This window comes from Scylla paramamosain, chromosome 26 (genome assembly GCF_035594125.1).
Source record: "Scylla paramamosain isolate STU-SP2022 chromosome 26, ASM3559412v1, whole genome shotgun sequence".
NCBI lineage: Eukaryota > Metazoa > Arthropoda > Malacostraca > Decapoda > Portunidae > Scylla > Scylla paramamosain.
The window spans coordinates 4822501-4842818 of NC_087176.1; the positions used below are offsets into that span (position 1 = coordinate 4822501).

The window sequence follows — 20318 nt, forward strand, 5'->3', positions numbered from 1 at the left end:
TGGTTACATGTACTGTTATAATATTACCTTTGTTCAGTGTCGCTCTTTTCTTACTGGAGCAAAAAATTCCGCCATTTTTACCATTAGAGGAAAATGTTATTTATTTATTATATTTTCTATTTATTTATTTATTTTTTTTTTCGTGTACTTGTGGTTTTGACCTGTTGACGTACTGTTGCAATGGGTTTGTGTAATGGCGTCTTCACTTTGGTTTCGGAAAATAAACAGTTCCTCGTCTCTTGGTGGTGTTGTGGTGGTTACGTTTACGAAAAGTTGTAATACGGTGCCTTCTATTCAGTGTCATTATTATTATTATTTTTTTTTTCCTGAAGAAGAAAGAAATGTTCAGTTTCAGTAAAAATGAAAGGAAAAAAAGTCCTCTGTAAAGTTTTGGTTCCGTGATGAAAATCTGTGGTCATCTTTTCCCACTGAATGAATAAATGAATGAAATAAATAAGTAAAATAAACAAGCACACCAAAATAGAATAAAATAATATGAATAAAAATAAACTAAAAATCTGCAAATATTATACGAGTAAAAAGGGAAAATAAAAGTGCTTCTCGTCTATTCATGGATGCGTCAACAGCAGTGCCACATCCTCCCCATAGCGCGGCCCACCATTGCCACAGGAGCAGGGACCAACACACCACGTGGGGGTAAACACGCTGCTCTGAGTACTGCGGCTCATTTCCTTCTTCAGCACCCGTGTAATTATAGAAGGGATCGGTAATTGTGCGAATATTAATGTCTGCTATGATTAGACTGACGCTGACACAGGCTGCAAATATATTAGCGTGAGAAGTAGGTGTGGGTGTGTGCGTGGTGGCCAGGGGGGGGAGGGCGAGGTGAGGCTGGCCAGGTGTGGTGAGGAAGCTTCTGATTAGTACTGACGGATGCAGGGAAGCAAAAATGTATGGTGTGAATTGTCAAACACATCAGTTCATGGTATTAATCTTCAGTAGACATTACTTAAGAGCATGGTATTAAAAAGTAATGGAAACTGCAGAAATAAATGAATATATTACCTGCAAATGAATAAGTTAATGAAATATATCAATAACAATGAGTAATAGATAAATTAATAAAATAAAACTGTTAGATTGTAAATAGAATGAGATAAAATATGATTAATAGGCAGATTGACAAATATCACAAACATCACATAGCTAAACTTGAAATGAAAAGCGAACTTCCCTTCAGGTGAAAAGCAGAAAGAACTCTGTAGGAATGAAAGGCCTGGAAAAAAAATAATGATTGAATGAGTCAAAAGATTAATAGTTAAATGAATTAAAATCGAAAAGAAACAGGAAAATCAGTATGATTAATTTAACCATCCATTTAGGAACCATTGCATCATGAACAACACCAATAAATACAGTGGAATGATGATAATAATAATAATAATAATGGTAGTAATAATAATAATAATAATAATAATAATAATAATAATAATAATATTAATAACAATAATAATAATAATAATGATAATAGTAATAACAATAATAATAATAATAATGATAATAATAACACTAACAGACCAGGTTCAAGGTTCACCCCCCGCCCCCACACACACACACACACACACACACACACACCACACACACATACACACACACACACACAGACTCATCTTACACCCCTTTAATTTTTCCTCCGTGATAAAACAGCATCTATCACTCATAATTACCGCTGGGGATCGTTACCTGCCCCGAGCCACGCCAGGTGAGAGAGAGAGAGAGAGAGAGAGAGAGAGAGAGAGAGAGAGAGAGAGAGAGAGAGAGAGAGAGAGAGAGAGAGAGAGAGAGTCAAAGAAAAAGGCAGAAATAAAGAATCATACGTTCAAACACACACACACACACACACACACACACACACACACACACACACACACACACACGGATATATAAGAATGGTTGAAAATGGAAAAGGATAAAGAGGAATTAAAATGCCACAGTAATATCTCTCTCTCTCTCTCTCTCTCTCTCTCTCTCTCTCTCTCTCTCTCTCTCTCTCTCTCTCTCTCTCTCTCTCTCTCTCTCTCTCTCACACAATGAAAATTAGGATGAGTGAATAAAAGCCAAGATTAAATGAATAGGGAAAGGATTAACCATGAAATTCAATGATATACTGCGGGATTTATTCTATTCTTTTATTATTTTCTCTTTTTTTTCATTGATATTCGTTTTATAATTAGTTTTATTTTTCTTCCTTTTCTCTTTCCTTTTTTTTCGGGGGGGGGGTTCAATTATGAGTGGAATTATTATCTGTGATGAATAGAGGGTGAGGGGAGTCAGTTTCTCTCTCTCTCTCTCTCTCTCTCTCTCTCTCTCTCTCTCTCTCTCTCTCTCTCTCTCTCTCTCTCTCTCTCTCTCTGGTTTTGCATATGTTTTTTTGTTTTTTTTTCCCATTTTTTACCACTATCTGTTACTCTTCCTTTTATTCATTTTTCTCCACATACCTCTCTTTCTTTTTCTTTCTTTCCCATTCCCTCTCCGTCCCTCTTCGTTTCTTTCTATTGTCCTCCTATCTATTTTTACACCCTCTCTCCATTCTTCCCTTTTTTTTATTACTCCTTTTTTTTATTTTCTGTATTCCATTTCAATCTATATTCTCTCTCTGACCTAATTCTTTTATATGAATTTGCAAGACTCCCAACTGCTTCTCTCTCTTTCTTTTATTTCACTTGTTTCCTTCTTTATTCTTGTTTCCCTGTCTTTCTATTTTTTTCTCTCTTCTCGCCCTCCTTTCATCCTCCTCCTCCTCCTCCTCCTCCTCCTCCTCCTCCTCCTCCTCCTCCTCCTCCTTATAGAAAAGAAAGTTAAGTTCAAGAAAGTAGAAGAATAAAGGATGGTTTGAAAGAGAGAGAGAGAGAGAGAGAGAGAGAGAGAGAGAGAGAGAGAGAGAGAGAGAGAGAGAGAGAGAGAGAGAGAGAGCCCAAACAAAAAATAAAGATAAATTTAAAGGTGAAACTAAAATATAAGGAAAAAAAACTTCAAAACAAAATGAAAAAAAGAGGGAAATTTAATGTTGATAAGCTGTCACTGGAGCCGTAAAAAACATGACAGTACTGATAAATATAGAAGACTGTGATATAAAGATGGAAATACAGAATAAAGTTGAATATAAAAAAAGTGAAATTCAAACACGGAAATGCAGGATGAAAACTTGGATATTCAAAGACGGAAAAGTGGAAAGAAAAAAACAAAAATTCGAAGACGGAAGTGGAAAAGAGAAGAGGAAGAAGAGAAGCCACGGCAAGCACGAGTATTTCAGCGTCGCTCTGGGCCGGACAGCGCCGCGCCGCCACGCCAGGCAAGACACACCGGCGCAGGTAAATTACTGCATATGGATTTTTTGCTAATTGCCTCAGTAAATACAGAGCGTATGAGTATAATTGCCAATTACTAAAGCATACACGTCATACTAATTATGGCCAGTCAAACACCCTGTCCAATCGCTTCCAAAATACTGTGTTGCAATTCTGCCTTACTGGGAAAAAAGAGGTGTGTGTGTGTGTGTGTGGTGGAGGGGGTTGGGGGTGGTTAGAGTAGGGGGGAAAGAGGGGGGCGTGTCCAAAGGGGGGAGTCTGTTAATGGCAAACACGCTCATTACTAAATTTTCATCTGGTTACCGCGTGAATCATGCTCGGGAAACAACCACAGCTCGTGACGCTAATGATGGGCCGCTGCAGACGTATGAGTGTGTGTGTGTGTGTGTGTCTGTGTGTGTGTGTGTGTCTGTGTGTGTGTGTAAGTGTTTGTTTCATTCTTCAGTTCTCCTGTTTCGCTTTTCTTGTTTTGTTTCATTCATCTTGTCTTTTATTATTTTTCTTTCGTTTCTCTCTCTCTCTCTCTCTCTCTCTCTCTCTCTCTCTCTCTCTCTCTCTCTCTCTCTCTCTCTCTCTCTCTCTCTCTCTCTCTCTCTCTCTCTCTCTCTTCGGTCTAGAAAGAGGAGAAGGAGGAAGAAGAGGAAGAGGAGGAGCAGTAAGAGCAATAACAGTAGGAGACATTGAAAGAGGAGTGATAATAGGAGACAGGAATGAAAGAGAGTAATAGGAGGAGAAGAATGAGGAGGAAAAGGAAGAAAAATTAATAAGTGGAGAAGGAAAAGGGAGACGTCCATAGAATAAAAAAAAGGAAAACAGGAAAATTCTTACAAAAGCATTTTTTTTTCGTGTTTTGTCCTTTTTGTCTTTTCCGTTTTTTTTTCTATTCCTTTTTTTCGTTTTTTCCTTTATTTTTTTCTTTTTCTTTCGCTTTTGCTGCTTTTTAATTTCTTAAACATTTTCTTTTCCAGTCGAGAAACATTTTTTTTTTCATTTTTTTTTTTTATCTTTTTTTCATCTTTTATCCCTTTTTCATTTTCATTTTTCGTGTCTTTTTTTCGTTTTTTTTTTTTTTTTTTTTTTTTACTTTCCTTCAGCAATGGTGAATTGAACATCTTTGACGGAGAGGAATTGGCTTCAAATCCTGACAGCTTTTTAGAGGCAAGTTGCAGGTTCATGTCACCGTGGAGTTGGGGAGGGAAGGGGAAGGGGAACGTGAAGGTTGAGGGGGTGGGGAGTGCTGTGCCTGACTCACTCTGACACCCTGACTGACACCACCTGCAACTGACTCGTAACACTGACTGACTGATTTATACCTTGGCTTGACTTTCTGGTGACTTGACTTAGGTTTAATTTATTGCTTGAATTTTAGTTTGCCTTGCTTGACTGACTGGCTGACTTGTAGCGTGACTGGCTGACTGTCTGACTAACTGACTAACTTGTAGACTGATTGACTGACTGAATTGTAACTTTGACTGACTGACTGACTGACTGACTGACTGACTGACTAAATAACTAAGTAACTAACTAACTGACTGACTGACTGACTGACTGACTTACTTACTGACTGACTGACTGACTAAGTAACTAAGTAACTAAGTAACTAACTAACTGACTGACCGACTGACTGACTGACTGACTGACTGACTGACTGACTGACTGACTGGTTTGTAACTTGACTGACTGATTGACTGACTTAAAAACCTAAATGACAGATTAATAACTTAACTAAAATGTAACGTGACTGACTGACTGACTGACTGACTGAATGAATGAATGAGTGAGTGACTAACTGATTTGTGTCTTAACTAGCTGACTGGCTAACTAAACTTACTGACTGACTGACTGACTGACTATCTGACTGACTGACTGACTGACTGACTAACTGACCGACTAACTTACCCCTTTCACCGCCCCTAGCTGTATGTGGGGTCAAGACAGAAGCTAAAATGACCGGTGAATTATGGCCAAATGAAAATTAGAGGCTGGGGAATAATAACAGCCATAATTTTCCTGCGCGTAGAGGCGAAAATGATTAATTGTCACCCTTACTAATGAGAATATGGGAAAGAGAAAATAGCTCTTGTTGTTTGTATGGGGCAAAAATAAAAGGAAAAAAATGTGAAAGGTTTTACAGTCAGTAATTACGTTCCATTGTATTCATTTTTGTTTATTTATTTATTCATTCATTTATGTGTGTGTTGTTTTTCTTTTCTTTTTTTTTTTTTTTTTTTTTTATTTTGACTGTAGCTCGAATGGAGATAAATTTACCTATCACAGTTTTAGCAGAGAGAGAGAGAGAGAGAGAGAGAGAGAGAGAGAGAGAGAGAGAGAGAGAGAGAGAGACTGACTGACTGACTGACTGACTGATAGAGAATAATTGCAATAATAAAAAAAACGGATAATTACAAAACACACACACACACACACACACACACACACACACACACACACACACACACACACGAAAACTAACTACATACATTCAAACATTCTGAAATCATGTTCTTATTTTTGTTCTTATTCCTGTTTTTCTCCTCCCTTTTTTTTTTACCTTCCTTGCTTTTCCTGTTTTTCTCCTCCTCTTCCTCCTCCTCCTTCCCTTCCTTTCTTCATATCAGGTCACCCATCTTTCTCTGTCCACCTTCCTCTCATCATCCCCTCATCACCCCCTCCCCCATTTTCCCCTCCTCAAGCTAAAAGCCCCTCGTCACCACCTCAACACCACCATTACTTGCATGATGAGTGGCCCCCGTAACCTCCTGTCCCCTCCCTCACCTTTACCCCCCCAGGCAAACCTTACCTGCCCCCTATCTTTCATAAATCAATTCCAGGTGTGGAATTATTATCTGAAATATTATGGCGAGATTCTGTGGCGAGTGAGGCAGTAATCAGACGAGAGAGCGAGAGAGAGAGAGAGAGAGAGAGAGAGAGAGAGAGAGAGAGAGAGAGAGAGAGAGAGAGAGAGAGAGAGAGAGAGAGAGAGAGAGAGAGAGAGATTTTCTTTGCGAGCGAGTTAAAAGGGGAAACTGTTTTACTTTTCAAGCCCTAGTTAATTTTCTTTGGCTTATCATCTGTTGCTTATATTGATTCGTGTGTGTGTGTGTGTGTGTGTGTGTGTGTGTGTGTGTGTGTGTGTGTGTGTGTGTGTGTGTGTAGACGATCCCACATCAACTTAACTTTCCAACATTTTGCAAAACATCCATAATTTGATTTCCTCTCCTAGTAACTTAAGAACATGACAGAATCTTGCCTCATAAGTAACAACGCAAGGCAGAGGCGTGGCCAGTATAAAAGATGTAAGTGTGACCTTAAGAGTGACCTCAAGGTTGAGTTAAAGGTGCGTCAGGAGGAACTCGTTAAAAAAAAAAAGTGTGATAAGTGTATATTTTCTAGGAAGTAATGAATGAAATGATGAAATAATGATGAAGTGAATGATGAAGTAAGATGAAAGTAATGAATGAAAATGAATGAAATGATGAAGTAATGATGAAGTGAATGATGAAGTAAGATGAAAGTAATGAATGAAAATGAATGAAATGGTGAAGTAATGATGAAGTGAATGAAGATGATGAAAGTAATGAATGAAAATGAATGAAAGTAATGAAATGAATAGAAATAATGAAAAGATGAAAGTAATGTGTTTGAACGTGATCTGAAGTGTGACTAGCGGATAAGTTAAGGGGAATTTTAAGAGTGACAAGTGTGTGTTTACAAGAGTGACTTAAGACAAGGCGTTAAGCAGAAATAACCCCACACAAGCAGTGTAAGTGTGGCTTTAAGAGTGACGCAAGGGACAACTCTGCGAAAAGTGCGATTCAAATATGCTCAAAAAAATCACTTATAATATATAAATGCTCTTTGTCTCTTTGTGTGTCGCTTACGTAACTGTGACTCAAGGACGTGCCAAGGATAATTCTGGAAAATGTGATTGACGCGCCTTTGAAAACAACAACGACAACGACAAAAACACCACCACCACCACCACCACCACCAACAACAACAACAACAACAACAACAACAACTTAAGACAAGGTACAAATAAGAAGCCTCAAAGGGACAGACAATTTAAGACAACGTACGGCACAAATGACTCAAGACAAGGCAACATACAGATAACAAAAGGTAAGACAAGGTGTACATGCAGATGACTCACGACAAATTGCAGGTAAACTAGGACATGTAACAGATGACTAGAGGCAAGGCAAGATACTGATGACTTACAACAATCTATAAATAAACTAAACCAAACTACCCTCCGTCTGTGTACGCGTGACAGTAAATGAGACAGACAGGGAGGCAGAGAGGCAGGGAGAGAGAGGCAAACAAGCAGACAGACAGGCAGGGAGAAAGAAAACCAGGCAGGAAGGCAGGCAGGGAGACAAGCAGGCAGACAAGCATACAGGGAGAGAGGAAACCAGACAGGCAGGAAGGCAGGCAGGGAGACAAGCAGGCAGACAAGTATACAGGGAGAGAGGAAAGCAGACAGGCAGGAAGGCAGGCAGGGAGACAAGCAGGGAGACAAGCAGGAATACAAGCAGACAGGGAGAGGGGAAAGTAGGAAGGAAGACAGGCAGGGAGACAAGCAGGTAGACAAGCAGACATACAAGCAGACAGGGAGAGGGGAAAGTAGGAAGGAAGACAGGCAGGGAGACAAGCAGGTAGACAAGCAGACATACAAGCAGACAGGGAGAGGGGAAGCCAGGGAGGAAGACAGGCAGGGTCGTGGGTGAAGGGCGCGTGGAGGACAACTGTGAGGTGCCCGAGTTATGTAAAAAGGCCGCGACAGGATGGAAGCTGCCACAAAAATGCGTTATTTTCCCCGGCTGGAAACGCCAAGTCAAAGTGATCCTTTGATGTTGCCATTTCAAGGAGAGAGAGAGTCCCAGCACAGAAATTCCCTGATTCTTGGCGCGGCGGCAGGAATGGAGGCGGAGAGAGAGAGAGAGAGAGAGAGAGAGAGAGAGAGAGAGAGAGAGAGAGAGAGAGAGAGAGAGAGGAAAAGTGTATACTGAGATGGAAAAAAAGTTAGGAAAGGAAGGAAGTGGTTGGTAATAAGAGGAGAAAGGAAGGAAGGAGGTAGAGAGAGAGAGAGAGAGAGAGAGAGAGAGAGAGAGAGAGAGAGAGAGAGAGAGAGAGAGAGAGAGAGAGACCACGTAACTATCAGCATGTGTGTGTGTGTGTGTGTGTGTGTGTGCGTGCGCGAGTCCATCTCACTTCATCTCTCAACTCATTACGTCTCATTGGATTTTTTATTGCCTTCGTTCACTGTTGCTGTTGTTGCTGTTAGTGGCGGCTGTGGCAGTGGTGGTGGTGGTGGTGGTGGTGGTGGTGTTTCCGGGGCAATGAGATGCGCCTACCCACGAGGGTCTAATTAGTGGTTTTGACAAGGGTATAATTGTTTCAAGGGTGATGGACAGGCGGGGTTCAGGTGTGTGTTTTCAGTCCCCACAGCCCGGCGGGACCTTTGAGCAGGGGTGAGAGGGTGGGGGGATAAGGGGAAGGTGAAGGGAGGGTGGAGGGAGGGGGAAGGGGAGGGGGTGAGGAGGCGTGTTGTTAGGGGTATAGAAAAGAGAGAAACTAAAAGGAAGGATTGGACGTGAGTTGGCCAAGTAAAAAGGTAAATGAAATAAGAAAATTATAACAAATGACACATCAAAGTAAACGGAGACAGAAAAGTGGATAAAGTAAATGAAATAAAACTGTAGATAGGCAAGAAACAATAAATAAACGGTAATAAGATGACTAAGAACGGTATAAGAAGACAAGGCAGAGAAGTAAATAAATGAGTGAAGGGCAGACAGTCAGTGCATGGAGTAAGGGGAGACCAGGTGAGAGAAGAGCAACAGGAGGAGCACAGCGGCGTCCTTGGTGTGGTAAACGCAGGGCAGACAAGGGGAAGTATTGAAGGTCTGTTGGGTCAGTCAGGGTTGGACGGACGTGTGATCAGATATAAAATAAGTTAATATTTTTTTTTCTTTTCCTTTTGATGTACTCAGCTATATAGTCCTTCTTACTTAACAAAGATGAATGTGCTAGACGGGCAGCTGGTAAGATATACAATAGATTAATAAGTGCTTTTTCTTTGTTCTGTACTTAATATGTTGAGCCTTTTCATGTACTCTGCTATATAACACGTCTTTTCCATCCTACTTAAGAGATGCATCGTTTAGACTGACAGTTGATAAGATATACAACAGCTTAATGTATGTTTTTTTTCCTTTGTTCTGTATTAAATGTTCTTTCCTACAGAGCCGCGTGGGTTCGTTACACAGCAACACAGCAAAACGAGGAATGACGAGGAGGATTCACAGCAAGGGAGCGAGGAGTGACGTGCAGTAACCAAGGTAATTAGATTCACTGAGGCACCCAAGTATTCACGCGAAGATAAGATAGAATACACTATGGCCAGTATTCAGAAGTGCTTTGCTCTCACCACTACTACTTTCAAAGGACATAGAGACAATTAGGCTGGTTTGCAAGAGTGTTTCTCCTGTTAGTAATGTAGAAATCTTGGTAATCTGTCACTAGAACCGTAAAAACACCCTCAAAAACTTCAACTACAACTAGATCCTTTCGAAAGTAGTGTAGGTGAGACGTATTTCTGAATATGGTCCTTTGTAAGTTGTGTTTGATGACTTGTGTTGCTTATTAACCTTCATATTGTTTTGGCTTCCCCTTGAGGCAGTGTTTCTTAACCTGGCGTGCTGAGATACATTTTAGGCGTGGCTGGAAAAATGGTGCATATGTTATGGTTTGATGGCAGTGTTCCGCGCAAGGCATGCCAAAGTAACGAAGAGAAACGTTTTACCAAGAGTACGTTTTCAATTTGATCAACTTTAACCGCATTTTCAACTGTGTAAGTGTGGTTAATGTGATTAGATGTTAGCCAGGGGTAGGGTGTGCTGGAGTGCTTGGCCTGACTGCAGTGCTGAGGTGGAGAAGGTTAAGTAATGCTACCTTAACACTTTCAGTACAACGACATCCGTTTAGATTAAATCCTACTATCTTTAAAAACTACATTAAGTTAAGAGTAATACTTGTTGCAATGAAAGAGTTAAATATTATCTCAACTTACTCATCTTGTTATTCTTTTCTGACCAGTAATAGTATACTTCATGGACCTTGGGAATGGTGTCTGGTAATGAAAGGGTTAATGTTAGAATACAAGTTGTGCAGAATAAGAGAAGTACAGTAAAATCCCTCTTATCCGGCATCAACGGGACCGCCGACATGCCGGATACTTGAATATTGCCGGATACTTGAATAGAAGTGAAATTATGTCCACAATCACCACCCTACACTCACGTATTTTACCATAAAAAAGATCAGCTGATCTTAATCAGCAGCTGATCTGATCAGCTGCTTAAGTGTAAGCACAACACGCTTCCTCTTTTCTACAACTTTAGGCATGATGAAGGCGTCAGACTATAAACAGTGCACACGCGGGACCGAGTCACTGAGTAAACACAGTGGAGTGGGCCGCGGGTGGCGCGAAGCAGTGCGCTCTGGTGGCGAGGGGACAAAGTATGCCTCGCGCGGGAATTTTAATCGATTTAATGAGTACACATTGATTTTTTATCGATTTTAAGGCTCGGGGAAAAATGTGCCGGATACTTGAAGCTGCCGGATACTTGAATGCCGGATGAGAGGGATTTTACTGTACTTATTGCAATGAAACTTCAAAAAAATATCTCTACTTACTCATCATTTTATTCTTTTCTGACGAGTAATAGAATACTTCATGAACCTTGGGAATGGTGTCTGGTGCTGAAAGAGAGAAGATTAGAATATAAGATGTACAGAGTATAATTTCAGACACTGTTTACCAGAAGGGTTTCCATTAGCAGTCAAAGATGTGATTATATTCTTAGCATCAAGCACAAGCATTAGTTTTATTCGTGGTGGTGGTGGTGGTGGTAGTGGTAGTAGTTGGTGTTGTTGTTGTGATAATAATGAGATTGATACTACTACTACTACTACTACTACAACAACTACTACTACTACTACTACTACTACTACTACTACTACTACTACTACTACTACCACGTATGGCGCCAAAACCCGTCCGAAAAAAAAGGGAGGTTGGAATTTAAATCTGAACCATTGAAAACTCAGGTGACCAAAACACACACACACACACACACACACACACACACACACACACAGCTCCTTTGATCAACGCCGAGCTTCTTGTATCACTGTTCATTTACTTCAGTCACGTCCAAACTGGCAGTCCATCCCTTCTCGCCGTCCTTGTGTATTCCCGGTCATCGAAAACGGGATGCAGACCTGCCACGTTTTCTAAAATCGTGTGAGGAGGGACTGAAAAAATAGTTAATCCACGCGAACCAGGGACTTAATTTCCACTCTGATAACTAAGTATAAAACACCTGAAACATTAATTACCTGGAAATAAAAATCAAACTTTGGCACTGGACAGGAAGGTAAGAGAGAGAGAGAAAGAGAGAGAGAGAGAGAGAGAGAGGGAGAGGGAGGTAGTGGTGGTGGTGGGAAGTCAGTGACACCTTTGAAACTGAAGCCCAAGGTGAGACAGTGTTCGAAGCAGTGACAACCGCTTCGAACCATTCATCTCGAGTGATTCACTGCTTCGAACACTCTTTATGATGCTTTTTTACCGTCTACCCTCCCCCTCTCTCTCTCTCTCTCTCTCTCTCTCTCTCTCTCTCTCCTTTATGTATTCACGCAGAGCAGTGCTGGTGACAGTGAAACATGGGAATGAGATGCACGTTATTTTATGCTTCAAACGACCGACCACGCTCTCTCTCTCTCTCTCTCTCTCTCTCTCTCTCTCTCTCTCTCTCTCTCTCTCTCTCTCTCGTAAGGATTTTGATTTATAGGGAATATTGTTGAGATTAAGAAAATAAATGTGCTTTTTAGCTTTATGGCAACAGCGAAATCGTAACTGTAGTAGTAGCAGTAGTAGTAGTAGTAGTAGTAGTTATTATTATTATTATTAGTTGTAGTTGTGGTAGTAGTCGGTGTTATTGTTGATGATACTACTACTACTACTACTACTACTACTCAACCACACCATCACTACCACTACCACCACCACCACAGCCCTTCCACTAGTTCAATTCCTTATTTGCACCATACAGTACATACAATAATTCTTTTTCCCCCTAACTTAACCTCACAACAAACCAAATAACAACAAATAAATAACAAAAACAACAAAAAAATCACCAAAACACACACACACACACACACACACACACACACACACACACACACACACACACACACACACACAAAGACTATTCCTACTAATCAAGCGAGCGTCTGCATTTGGGAGAAGGTCACGAGATGGATGTGCAATGCCAGGGTGAAAAATTTTGGTGATGCATCGAAGCGCCCTTCCTGTGTGCCGTGATCGTTAATGTAGTGAGAGGAGATGAATGGGGGGGCGACCAGGCCAGGCAGATAATGTGTGTGTGCGTGTGTGTGTGTGTGTGTGTGTTGGGAGGTACTGGAGTATCTGGTAGCATAAAGGGAAGGTGATAATAGTAGTAGTAATAGTAGTAGTAGTTGATAATGAGTCTGTGTGTCTGTTGGAAGGTGGTGGTGGTGGTGGTGGTGGTGGTAGTAGGAGGCAGCAGACAGCATACAGGACTGGGTAATTATTATTGTTATTGGTGTTACTGTTGACGGTGTTGTAGCAGTGATGACAGCCGCCTACCCACCTCCATCTTGCCTTCCTGACCCTCCTACACCCTCCTTCCTTCCTTCGTCTCTCTATCTTCCCTCCCTCCTTACCTCTCTTCCTTACCTTCCTCCCTGCCTTCCTTCCTCTTTCCTCCTTCCTTCCCTCCCACCTTACCTAAACTTCCTCTTGCTCGTCCTCCTTTCCTTCTTCCTTTTCCTTCCTTCCTTCCTTCCTTCCTTACTCTCCTCTTATACCCCTTCCTTCCTTACCCTCCTGTTACCTTCCTTGTCCCATTCCCTACCTCAGTCCTTCTCACCCTCCTCTCTCCTGTCCTCGCCCTGCCCCAGCCTCCCTCGCCCCCCATCGCTGCCTCCGCCACCACACCATAATGGCTGTTGACTGCAGGGCGGCACCGGTGTATGCAGCTTGCCATTAGACCAGACACGTGAGCTGAGAGCCAAGGAACGCCCCCTTCTCCTCCTCCTCCTCCTCCTCCTCCTCCTCCTCCTCCTCCTCCTCCTCTTTGCCCTACTCCTCCTTGAACCTGCCTCCTTCTCGCTTTGTCCTTCTCTTTCTCCTTCTTTGATTCCTGTGTCTTACTCTATTTCTTCTTCTTCTCCTCCTCTTCCTCCTTCGTATCTTTTTCAGCTTCTCTATACTATTTTTCCTCCTTAGACTTGTTCTTTTTTTGTTCCTTCTCTTCCTTTTTCTACTTTCCCTCCAACTATCTCTTCCTTCTCTTCTTCTCTCCTTCCTTTCCTTCTTACTTTACTTTTCTTCTTCCTCTTCCTTCGCCTTGTCTCTTCCTCTCCTTCCTTACTTAACTTATTTCTCGTCCTCTTCCTCCTCCTCCTCCTCTTCCTCCTTCCTCCTCCACTTTTTCTTCCTTCCATTTCTTGCTCTCCTCCTCCTCCTCTTCTTCCTCCTCTTTCTCTTTGTCAACCTTGCTCTCTTCCTCCTCCTTTCCCTTGTTCTCCTTGTTCCCTTTATTCCTCCTCCCCTTTTTCTTGTCCTTTTAGTTGTTCCTGCATTCGTTTCCCTTCCCCTCTTTGTTTTCTTCCTCCTCCTCTTCCTCCTCCTTTCTTACTCCATTTCCTCCGCTTCTCCTCTTCCAGTTTCTTTCCCTCCTTCCATTCACACCTGTTAGCGTCTCTCTCTCTCTCTCTCTCTCTCTCTCTCTCTCTCTCTCTCTCTCTCTCTCTCTCTCTCTCTCTCTCTCTCTCTCTCTCTCTGTATTTCTCTTTCTCGTATTACTTCTATTTCTTTTTTTATCTTCTATCTCTTCTCTTCTTCCCTTCGTTTGTATTAATTTATTTCTTATCAATGTTGTTTTTTTCATTCCTCATTTTTTCCTTTCTTCTACTTTTCTTCCTTTTCTTTCTCTTCTTCTCTCTTCTTTCTTTCTCCATCTGTTGTTTTGTCTTGGTTTATTTCATTTTCTCTTTTTTTCCACTTCCCTTTCGTTGTAATCATTTCCTTTTGCTTCTCATCTTTTCTACTCCCTTCTCTTCCTTTGCCTTCCTTTTCCTTTTCTTCCTTCCCTTCTTCCCTTTCCTTCTCTTCCCTTCTTCTCTTCTCCTCTTCTTTTCTTTTCTTTTCTTTTCTTTTTTCTTTTCTCTTCTCCTCTTTTCCTTTCCTTTTCCTTCCCATTCTTTTAATTTCCTCGTCTTCCCTAATAATAACGAAAAGAGGAAAAGACGAGGAGGAAAAGAAGAATGAAAAACAAAAACAGCATAAATATAATTACAAAAATAACCATTACATATAACTCTTTTTTTCTAATATTGTATGTAAATTTTTCCCCATACTTCTCTTTTTTTTCCCTCTAGTCACTTTTTTTTTCCCTCTAGTCACTTTTTTTCTTTTTTTCTTTTTTTTCGATATTGTTGAGTTTTTACTAAGTTTCCAGTGTTTATAATAACCCTTTTTTCTTCTCACCTGTCTCCTCTCTTACCTTGTAGAGAGAGAGAGAGAGAGAGAGAGAGAGAGAGAGAGAGGAACAAGAAAAAGATATAATGAAAGACATCAAACACTCGTCGAACTAAGAATGACTATAGGAGGTCAAGGAGGAAGAGGAGGAGGAGGAGGAGGAGGAGGAGGAGGAGGAGGAGGAGGAAGAGGAGGAGGTGAAGACATGATTTACCGCGTCATTGGCGAAGCAAGGAGATCAATACTGGAGAGCACTAGCCTCCTCCTCCTCCTCCTCCTCCTCCTCCTCCTCCTCCTCCTCCTCCTCCTCCTCCTCCTCCTCCTCCTCTTCCTCGTGTTCCTCTGTCCTTCCTGCTACTTCGTGGAGGAAGACGAGGAGGAGGAGGAGGTAGAGGAGGAGGAGGAGGAGGAGGAGGAGGAGGAGGAGGAGGAGGAGGAGGAAGAGGAGATACTTCAAGACGGACATCCAAGCTCATTTATGGTGACCTCTCTCTCTCTCTCTCTCTCTCTCTCTCTCTCTCTCTCTCTCTCTCTCTCTCTCTCTCTCTCTCTCTCTCTCAATTATCTTTTCCTTTATTTTTTTTAAATTTACTTTATCATTTTCATATCCTCCACTTCTCTTTCCATCCTTCCGTCCTTCTCTTAGTAGTAGTAGTAGTAGTAGTAGTAGTAGTAGTAGTAGTAGTAGTAGTAGTAGCAGCAGCAGTAGTAGTAGTAGTAGTAGTAGTAGTAGTAGTAGTAGTAGTAGCAGCAGCAGTAGTAGTAGTAGTAGTAGTAGTAGTAGTAGTAGTAGTAGTAGTAGTAGTAGTAGTAGTAAAAGAGTTATGACAATTAAATAATATGAAAGAGAGAGAGAGAGAGAGAGAGAGAGAGAGAGAGAGAGAGAGAGAGAGAGAGAGAGAGAGAGAGAGAGAGAGAGAGGAATGCTGTCATATCGTGCATTTGGTTATTCTCTTTGTTTACGAGGCCGTGGAAGTACAGCTGTGTTGAGAGGGAGCAAGAAATGTAATTGACAAAGAGGAACGCACTGCTTGGAGTCAGGAGGAGGAGGAGGAGGAGGAGGAGGAGGAGGAGGTGGAGGAATAAAAGAGGAAATACGATGAAGAAAAGCAACAGTGGTAGTAATAGTAATAGAGGAGGAGGAGGAGGAGGAAGAAGAAGAGGAGAAAAAAAGAAGAAGAAAAAGGTGGAGGATGAGGAAGAAGACGTAAAGGAAGATGAGAGGAGGAGGAGGAGGAGGAAGAAGAGGAGGTGGAGGACGAGGAGGGAGGGAGGAGGAGGAAGAAGAGGAAAAGGAGGAAGAGGAGGAGAAGTTTGGTAAAGAGAACAATGAGAAATAGAAGAGGAAATAAAAAAGAACAAGAGCAGGAAAATAATAATGATAGTAATAATAATAATAATAATAACAATAATAATAATAATAAGAAGAAGAAGAAGAAAAGAAAACATGAAATAACACCATTCTACTCTCTCTCTCTCTCTCTCTCTCTCTCTCTCTCTCTCTCTCTCTCTCTCTCTCTCTCTCTCTCTCTCTCTCTCTCTCTCTCTCTCTCTCTCTCTCTAGGACAAACACTGCACTATTTTTCCCGCTGGCTTCCTCTTAGATTAGTTTGGAGAGGCGGGGAATATACTGCAGTCTTGCCGCGCCAAGGATGAGGTGTGTTTGGGGGAACAGGGCAGTGAGGATGTTCTTAATTGGTCTGGGATTTATTGAGGCCACGGGATGTACAGGTTGAGGGTTGAGGGTGAAGGTGTGTGTGTGTGTATTTCTTTCTTTTAATTTTAGTTTCGTTCTCTTTCGTTTTCTTCTCTTCTCTTAATCTTATCTTTTTTTTTCCTTTCCTCTTCCTTCCATTCTACTCGGCGTTCCCTTCTTTCTGTGTTTTCCCTTCCGTTCCCTTCCCTTCCTTTCCCTTCCCTTCTCTCACCTGCTTGCCTCCCTCCATCCCCCCTCTCCTATCTCCTTCACTATAACCCCTGCCTTACCTAACCTTGCCTTACCTACATCCCCTTCCTTCCCTGCATTACGTGTCTTACCTGTCTTTCCCTTTCTCATCCTTCCTCTCTTACTCCTTCCCTTCTCTGACCCCTAGCTAGCCTTCCTCCCTCTCTCACGTATAGCTGATACCTTCATATTCTCCTTTCTCACTAATCTCCTCTCTCTTACCTGTTTTGTCTCCCTTAATTCCTCTCCCTCACCTGTTTCTCCTCCTCCCTTCCTTCGTGACTGTTGGGTATCCTTACTGTATTCCCTCCCTCCCTTCCCTACCTCCCATCCCTTCCTTCACTTCCCCTCACTCTTAACCATTCCTTCTGATCCTAACTTATCCTTCCTCCCTCTCCTGTCTAACTGTAATCCCTTATATTACCTCCCTCCCCTTGTTTCCCCTTCCTCCTTCCTTCCCTACCTTCTTCCTGTCCCTTACTATAATCCTTTGCCTCCCTTACCTGTCCTCCCTTACCTGTCCTCCCTTACCTGGCCCCGTCGTCGTGTTTACCGCCCCGCTGCGTGACGAGGCAAGACCAGTCCGCGACACACGACGTGGTGGAATAACTTGAATAATCGCCACGTGTCTTTATTGGCGGGATAAATCTGACCGCCTCCGGGAAGTGACGCGCGCTGGAATGCTCAGGTGGTTGTGTGTGGAGACTCTTGGCTTTGTGCTGTCTCAATGTACCTGTTCTCTTGTTTGGTGTTTTGTATATTTTTTTCTTTTTTTTCGTGGTTTTGCTGTTTCCTTTGGTGTTTTTTATTGTTTTTTTTTTTCTGTGTGTTGGGTTTTTATGTGTTTTTTTAATGATTTTTTTTATGTTTTAGTTATTTGATTTTTTTTTTCGTGGTTTAGTTGTTAGTTAGTTTATTTATTTTTTTATTGTTGTGGTTTAGTTATTCTTTGTTATTTTGTTATTTTTTTTTATGTGTCTTTTTGAGATGGTTTGTTTATTACTATTGAATTTGTATTATGTTTTATACAACCTCTATTGTATATTATTATTATCATCATTTTTATTATTATTATTATTATTATTATTATTATTATTATTATTATTATTATTATTATTATTATTATTATTATCATCATCATTATTATTATCATTATCATTATTGTTATCGTTGGTGTTCAGTTATTCAATTATTTACTTATCATCTATTTACCATTTATTTACCATTTTTTGCTAAGTGTATATTGCCCAGTATTTTTCATTTTCCATTTTCCATTCCAACACATCACAGAACACGCGATTCATGAATTACCCTTCAAAAAATTTCCGCACAGCAAGGAGAACACACACAACACAAACACACCTTGAAATACAGACTCCAAGAACCAAAGACAACACACACAACACACACAACACACACCTTGAAATACAAAAAAAAAAAAAAAAAATCCTATATCTGCCCACGAAGACTTTACGAATAATAATACATAATAATAATTGTATCCAGCGAAAAAAAAAGAAGAAGAAATAAAAAACAAAGTGGTGAATGACACAAAATTGAATAAAGGTGATGACCAGAGCAGCGAGGCAGGTCACAGAGGAAGCAGAGATCAAGGGGGAGCGAATTGGTCAGTGGTACAGGAACAGGAATAGAACAGGAATAGAAGAGGAATATAACAGAACAGGTACAACCGAACATTACTACTACTACTACTACTACTACTACTACTACTACTACAAAAATAATATTGAAAGGTGATATATGATGAAAGGCGGCATCCAGAGAGAGAGAGAGAGAGAGAGAGAGAGAGAGAGAGAGAGAGAGAGAGAGAGAGAGAGAGTATACAATAGAGTCATTCATAACAGTGAAAGATGAAAAAGGTACGAAAAATAGAAAAAAAAAAGTAGTGACATAAAAGAATATATGAAACGCGTGACCGAAATGAAATGTAATGGAAAATGGACTGAAAAAGAGAGTAGAAATTAAAGCAAAAGCGCTGGGAGCAGAGAGAGAGAGAGAGAGAGAGAGAGAGAGAGAGAGAGAGAGAGAGAGAGAGAGAGTTTGATTAGCTTAATGGAGTGAAAGAAAGGGAAAGAAATTAATTATTATATGGTGCTACAATCAAAGAGAGAGAGAGAGAGAGAGAGAGAGAGAGAGAGAGAGAGAGAGAGAGAGAGAGAGAGAGAGAGAGAGAGAGAGATTAATTGATTGATTGACAAAAACATAGATTAACTAGTTTATGAAATGAAAGACAAAAAAAAATATTGGCTTTACCAGAGAGAGAGAGAGAGAGAGAGAGAGAGAGAGAGAGAGAGAGAGAGAGAGAGAGAGAGAGAGAGAGAGAGAGCAGCAATCATGGCGGCGTCTCAGGGGGGAGGGGGAAGCATGAGCAACACCAAGAGTCTTCTCCAATACTTCCTAACACAACACAACGTCCCTCATGAGGCGCTGGCTAATCAGACCGCGACGTGTGTGTGTGTGTGTGTGTGTGTGTGTGTGTGTGTGTGTGTGTGTGTGTGTGTTTGGGATATCTTTCTTTCCTCTCCTTCCTCTCTCTTTACTTCTCTTCCCTCTTGTTTCTCTCCCTCTTACTCCTTTTCTTTCCTCTTCCAAAATTTGTCTCTTTTTTCGTCCTCCTCTTTTTCCTCCTCGAAAAAAAAAAGAAGGAAAAAAATGACTACAGGAAAAAAAATAGGAGTATGGGGAAAAATTACATACACATAATATTAGAAAAAAATTATATTTAATAGTTATTTTTGTTATTATATTTATGCTGTTTTGTTTTTCTTCCTTCTTTCTTTATTATTCGTTTTGTTTATATTTGTTTATTTATTTATTTATTCTTTTTGATATGTTGCTAAATGTTTCCATTCATGGCGCCTTGTGATCTTATTGTTTTGCAGCACTGAAGTCAAAATTATCAGTTATTTAATTGTAATATTTTTAAAAAGAGTGGGTATTGTTCACTTAAATGGTTGGTGGGGAGGATCCTTCGTCTTTACTATCCTGTTTCTTGCTCTGGATTAGATAGTGTACTAGTGTTTCAGTTTCGTAAGGGCCAGTATGTCTGCTGCTGTTTTTGTTGTTTCATTGTTTGTTTGTTTATTATTGTGCTTTGTTTGTCTTTTTATTATTTTTCTCGTTATTTCCCTTTTCATATTACATTGTCTATTTTTCTCTTTACTTCTCTATCTTTGGACGTCGCCCACACGCATCTGTCTGTCTGTCTGTCTGTCTGTCTGTCTGTATGCCCTACTCTCTCTCTCCCTCCCTCTCCTCTCTCTCTCTCCTTCCCTCCTGTAGCATCCCTTCATCTCTTTCCTTTCCCTCCCCCTGCCCTTCCCTTCACGCCCTCCCTACTTCTCCCTCTCCCTCCCTGTCTTCTCTCCTTCCCTCCCCTACCATCCCTTCATCTCCCTCCTCCATTCCCCTCCCCTCACCTTCACGC

At 41.0% G+C, this 20318-nt stretch overlaps 1 long non-coding RNA gene across 1 annotated transcript in view; it reads left to right on the forward strand.

The window, feature by feature from the left end:
- The window catches only part of LOC135113903 (uncharacterized), a 115081-nt gene that overhangs the window by 59516 nt on the left and 35247 nt on the right, over positions 1 to 20318 (forward strand). Inside the window, exon 2 of the long non-coding RNA XR_010275106.1 lies at positions 9579 to 9673. This is a non-coding gene — a long non-coding RNA (uncharacterized LOC135113903). The remainder of the gene's footprint in view (positions 1 to 9578; positions 9674 to 20318) is intronic.